General features: G+C 33.5%; 1 non-coding gene across 1 annotated transcript; it reads right to left on the bottom strand.

Moving 5' to 3' along the window:
* Window positions 1-5,173: 5,173 nt before the first annotated feature.
* On the bottom strand, window positions 5,174-5,338 carry LOC130680506 (U1 spliceosomal RNA). Its single transcript, XR_008993533.1, has one exon. It is a non-coding gene; the product is annotated as a U1 spliceosomal RNA (small nuclear RNA).
* Between the last annotated feature and the right edge of the window lie 908 nt (window positions 5,339-6,246).

Genomic DNA, 6,246 nt, shown 5'->3' with positions numbered 1-6,246 from the left:
TGAAGGGGGAAATAAAATGCAATAAATTCATTTTAGGAGACTATAACACACCACTCAAATCAACAGACAGATCAAACAGACAAAATAAATAAGGATACAGAGACACACAAGCAATTGACAATACATTAAGTCAAAGGGACTTAACAGATATCTACAGAATATTCCACACAAATGAAGCAGGATACACATTTTTCTCAAGTGTATATGGAACTTTCTCCAGAAGAGATTGCATACTAGGTCACAAAAAGATCCTCAATTAATCCAGAAAGATTGAAATTGTATCAAACAACTTTAAATACCACAAAAGTATGAAGTTAGAAGTAAATTACACAAAGAAAAAGAATCCCATTAACAAATGGTGGCTAAACAATATGTTTTTAAATAATCAATATATCTATGGAATAATCAAAATAGAAATCAAGCAAAACATGGAGACAAATGCAAATAAAATTATAACAGTCCAAAATTTGTGGGATGCCACAAAAGCTGTTATAAGAGTGAAGTGCATAGCAATACAGGCCTACCTCAAAAAAAAAAAAACAATCCCAAATAGTCTAACCTCACAATTAAATGAACTAGGAAAATAAGAACAAAGTCCAAAGTTGGTAGAAGGAGGAACATAATAAAGATCTGAGAAAAGATAAATAAATGGAGAAAACAAAACAGTAGGGACAAAACAACAAAACCAAAAGCTTCTTTGAGAAAATAAACAAAAGAGATAAATCCCAGGCCAGACTTATCAAGAAAAAGAGAGTACACACATAAACAAAGTTAAAAATAAAAAAGGAATAGTTACAATGGATACCACAGAAGTACAAAGAATTATTAGAGAATTCTATGAAAAAATATATGCCAATAAATTGGACAACCTAGAAGAAATGGACAAATTCCTAGAAAAATAAAACCTTCCAAGACTGACCCAGGAAGAAACAGAAAATCTGAACAGATAAATTACCTGTAACAAAATTGAATTGGTAGACAAAAAATTCCCAAGAAAGAAAATTCAAGGACCAAATGGCTTCACAGCAAAATTCCACCAAATATTTCAATAGCTAAAATCCATTGTTAAAGTATTCCAAAAAGTAGAAGAGGAAGGAATATTTCCAAACAATCTATGAGGCAGGCATCACTATAATACGAAAATCAGATAGACACTACAAGAAAATTATAGACCATTATAATTGATGAACACAGATGCAAAAATCCTCAACAAAATATTAGCAGGCCAAATTGAAGAATACATCAAAAGGATCATCCATGTTGACCAAGTGCGATTTATTCCAGGTATGCAAGGGTGGTACAGTATTCATAAACCAGTCAGTGTCATAGACTACATCAACAGAGAGGATAAAATAATATGATTCTATCAATAGATGCTGAAAAAGCAATTGACAAAATTCAACATCCATTCATGATAAAAACTCTCAACACAATGTGGAGTGGGTATGTATCTCAATATAATAAAGTCTATATATGACAAGCCCACAGCTAAAATCATACTCAATGGCATAGAGCTAAAAACTTTTCCTCTAAGATAAGGAACAAGATAAGGATGTCCACTTTCAACACTTTTACTCAGTATAGTACTGTAGGTCCTACATATGGCAATCAGACATGATAAAGAGATAAAAGGCGCAAGTTAAACTGTATTTGAAGATGACATGATATATATAGAGAAACCCCTAAAGACTCCACCAAAAATCTACTAAAACTAAAAATTGGATTGAGCAAAATTACTCAAAGCAATTTAAAATTTAATGTTGTCCTTTTCAAATGACAATAGCATTTTTCGATGAACTAGAGTAAAGAATCCTAAAATTCATATGGAGAACAATTTAACCCATATAGCCAAAGAAATCTGGAGAAAGTAGAACAGTGCTGGGAGATTAGCCCTCCGACTTCAAGCTATACTGCAAAGCTATGGCAATCAAAACAGTATGGTACTGGCATAAGGACAGATCTGTAGGTCAATTGAATAGAATAGAGAGCCCAGATATCAATCCATGCACATATAGTCAATTAATATATGATAAAGGATCCGTGAGCATACAATGGGAAAAATACAATCTCTTCAATAAATGGTGTTGGGAAAACTGGATAGCTACATGTAAGAGAATTAAACTGCATTACTGTCTAACTCCAAAAACTAAAGTAAATTAAAAATGGAATAAAGAGCAAATGTAAGACCTGAAGCCATAAAATCCTCAGAAGAAAACATGGGCAAAACTCTCTTAAACATTAGCATGAGCAATTTTTTCCTGGACTCATCTCCCCAGGCAAGGGAAATGAAAATGAACAAGCAGGACTACATCAAACTACAAAACCTCTGTACCAAAAAGGACACCATCAGCAGAAGTAAAAGGGAACCTACAGTATGGGAGAATATATTTGTAAGCAGTTTATCTAATAAGTGGTTAACATTTAAAATGTATAAAGAACTCATGCACTTCAACACCAAAAAACAAATAACCTAATTAAAAAATGGACAGGTGCATGATAATTTTAAAAAGAAGAAATACAGAAGGCCAACAGACACATGAAAAGATGACTAGATCACTAATAATCAGGGAAGTGTAAATCAAAACCACAATGTGCCTCATGTCAGTTAGAATGGACACTGTCCAAAAGACATGAAAGAACAAATGTTGGCAAGGATTTGGAGAAATAGGAACCCTCCTATACTTTAGGGGGGGTGGGAATGTAAATTTTTCCAGCCACTGTGGAAAGGAGTATGGAAGGTCCTCAAAAATCTATAAATAGAAATACATATGACCCACTAATTCCACTTCTAGGAATTTATCCAAAGAAATCAAAATCCCTGATTAGAAAAGATACATGCACCCCTATGTTTATTGCTGCATTATTGACAATACCCAAGTTATGGAAGCAACTTGGGTTGCTTCTACTAATAAATGTCCATTAGTAGATGAATGGATAAAGAAGAAGTGATACACATTCACAATGTAATATTATTCCACCATTAGAAAAAAAGAAATCCTGACATTTGCAACAACATGTGGAGAACTAAAGGGTATTATGCTCAGTGAAATAAGACAGGTGGAGAAAGACCAGTACAATATGATTTCAATTATTTGTGGAATATAAAAAGAAGCAAAATGGAAGGAACAAAACAGCAGTAGACTCATAGACACTGAGAAGTGACTAGTGGTTACCATGAGGGAGGGGTTGAAGTAGGTGTGGGGGGAAGCGGTGGGGGATAAAAGGGCAAAGAATTCACTATCATAAGTTATTCATGAGGGTGATAGTAAAGCATGGAGAATATATTCTAAAACATCTTTCTATGTTGACCGTAACTGTAGCAGTTGGGATGAAGATTTAATAATGTGGGTAACTTTTAAAACACAGTCTTGTATACTTGAAACCAATATAAGATTGTATATCATTTATACATTAACAAGAATAAATTTTTAAAAATGGACCAGCACTTTAGCTGAACTAAACGTACCTTCCAAAGATGGAAATGTGTGTACAACGTATTTTATTTTACTTGTCTCTCCTAGTATTATCTAAATATCAGCCACCAACAGCTCCTGTAGTTAGGGATAAATGCACATGCTGCAATTCATAAAATAACTGCCATCAAAGCTTTTTATGTCTTTGTTTCAAATCCCTGTGTAACTCTTCTCCATGACAAAGTTAGCCGGCCACTTAGAAATCATTAGAACATGTTTTCTTTCTCTTGCATTTAAGGCCTAGGTGAAGGATATTCAATTATGAAAATGGTTGTATGCTCTGAGAAAAGCAGAATTTACTAGTTCCCAGGTTAATTATGTACCTCTTTACTAAATCTAGCAGTTCAGTCAGGTAGTGGTTTTAGGCTTGATTAGTTGTAAAAATACTGAAAGAAACAAACTATAAAAGTATTAGATTGAATAACATTCTGAAAAATGTTGATGAATTCAGCTTGATGTATTGGTAACTATTTAGAGATGCACCATGGTTTGTTGTGTTTAGGGAAATGGTTTTATTGTTTTGATGATAGGTCTGATTGTACGGTTGCTCAGGTTTCCATCGGATTTAATTAGCCTTATATCACAGTAATATGAGCAATTTATTCCATGGTATGAGATAGACTAATGGAAAATTCTCATTTAAATATTGGGAATTAAACCTAGATCAAAAATTTTTATTGACTTTATGTTTCAATTCAAATCAATCTCTTAAAAAAAGAACGTTACATCATGATAAATGTAAAATGGGGCAATAATTTGTTGATTTTGAAAACAGATATTTATTAACTCAGACACTTTTATGATTTGTAAATGATAGCCTAAAAACTAGAAAAAAATAGATAACCACAAAAATCAGTTAACTTATTGAAGAATTGTTGCTATGAAAAGGTCTTGAACCTAAATTCAATAAGTTATCCTTTCCCAGATGAGAGGAGATCTACTTTGCTTTCATAATGAAGAAAGCATGGGCAGAGTGTCAGCTTTTGATTAAGCAGAGAGCTTTATTTGGGGTAAGGAGACAGAAGCAGGGCTTCAAAACATTGAGTGCACCCATTATGAGGTCTGAAGAGGTCTACATGTATAATCTGTTCTCCTTCCATTTGCACAAGGAAGTTCAGAGGACATGCCTACTTTGGAGGTTATTTTTTGCTATTGTTAATTCAATATGCTTGTTAAAGACATTCAACAGTGAAAAGTACATTATTCTACCCTTTCTTGTCATTTTTACATTCCACACTCCTTTACTTTTGATTCCTTTGTGATATGAAGCCCAGAACTGTTTAAAATAGCATATTTGCTTTGTTAATATATCGCTTACTGACCTGATGCATCTTAGAATATAGAATTTTGATGATATTTGTCCCGAACTTATTCAAGGTTGTTCTACTCCTTTCCTTGGGATAATTTTTAGGATCATCTTGGTATTTTGTCCATTTGTCTTTTTTCATTAGATCCTGTTCATTAGTTACAATCAGGGTCTGCTGTAAGTTTTAGATAAGCATTTACATTGTGCTTTGATAGCCATTATCCTTTTCATTCTATGGATGCCAATTTTCAAGCTATTGCATTAACTTTACTATTTATTTAGTGAGTTGTATCATACATTTTTGGTTAAATTAGTTCAGGTATGAGAGTTGGGCACATTGATATATTTTACTTCCACTCTATTAACACATATTTTTTTCCTTTTTTTTTTATATCAGGGGAAAGCACAAGCGCAATCCCCCACTACCAAAAATTATGGAGTCAAGTTTCACACATTTGGGGAAATAACAAGGTTCAGCATATGAGGAGTGCAAATGCATGAGCCTTGCCTCAGGAAAACCACCTTTGTGACCATGCTATCTCTTCTGCTAGGTAAGTATTATCAACACACATTTGACAAATACATTTATTTACTCATTAAAACAAGAGCGATCCATAAACCATTTTGGAGGATTTGTGCTTTCTCAAAGGTTATGAAACCTCTTCAAAGGTTATCTCTAAAAATACACTATTGCCACTCTAATTAATCTCAATGGATTGGCCAAGATATTTATTATAAACAAGGCATGAAGGGCCTTCAGCATTCCTGGAGGATGCAATTTGTAGTTCCCCTGAGATTTGTGAGAGATCAAATAAACCATTGCCCAACAGAAAGAGATACCAAAAGAAACAGAAAAGCCAGTGCATTTTATTTCATGTCTCTTAGAGTCAAAGTCCCGTCAGCTCCAAGGAAGGACTCTCTGGATTGTGCCTAAGGAAAGAAATTGAAGGGTAATGGTATTACCTTTACAGCAGGGGTCTTTGAGAAACACTATGTGCTGAGAGATACCCCATGTCTCAGTCATCAGTATATCTGTGTTTAATCATTGCTCATTCCGTTACTGGATGATGTTTTGATTTTAGATCCTATTGGGAAAAAAAGGATTTTTTCCAGTTATATTGAAAGGTTTTAGTATTTAGGTATATTTACAGTATTTATTTAATATTTTCCAAGGTTTATTGACTGTATTTAATACTGTGTTTTCTTACACTTTGATTATTTCACTTGGTTAATTAAAATGTACTCTGCAAGGTACAATCATTATATAAGGTTTGTATATGTTTTAATTCAATAAACCAATTTATATCACTTTTATAGCATTTTCATTACCCTTTGATCAATTGACTACAGGTCACTGAAGCATGTTAACAAACACAGACAATGGCAGCACCTTCACAGAGTTCTTCCTGATGGACGTCTCAAGCTCCAGGGAGCTCGAAATCTTGCAAGGTCTGATATTCTTAATGG

Source organism: Manis pentadactyla, chromosome 13 (assembly GCF_030020395.1).
Source record: "Manis pentadactyla isolate mManPen7 chromosome 13, mManPen7.hap1, whole genome shotgun sequence".
Lineage (NCBI taxonomy): Eukaryota > Metazoa > Chordata > Mammalia > Pholidota > Manidae > Manis > Manis pentadactyla.
This window is presented reverse-complemented; position numbering and strand designations above follow the sequence as displayed.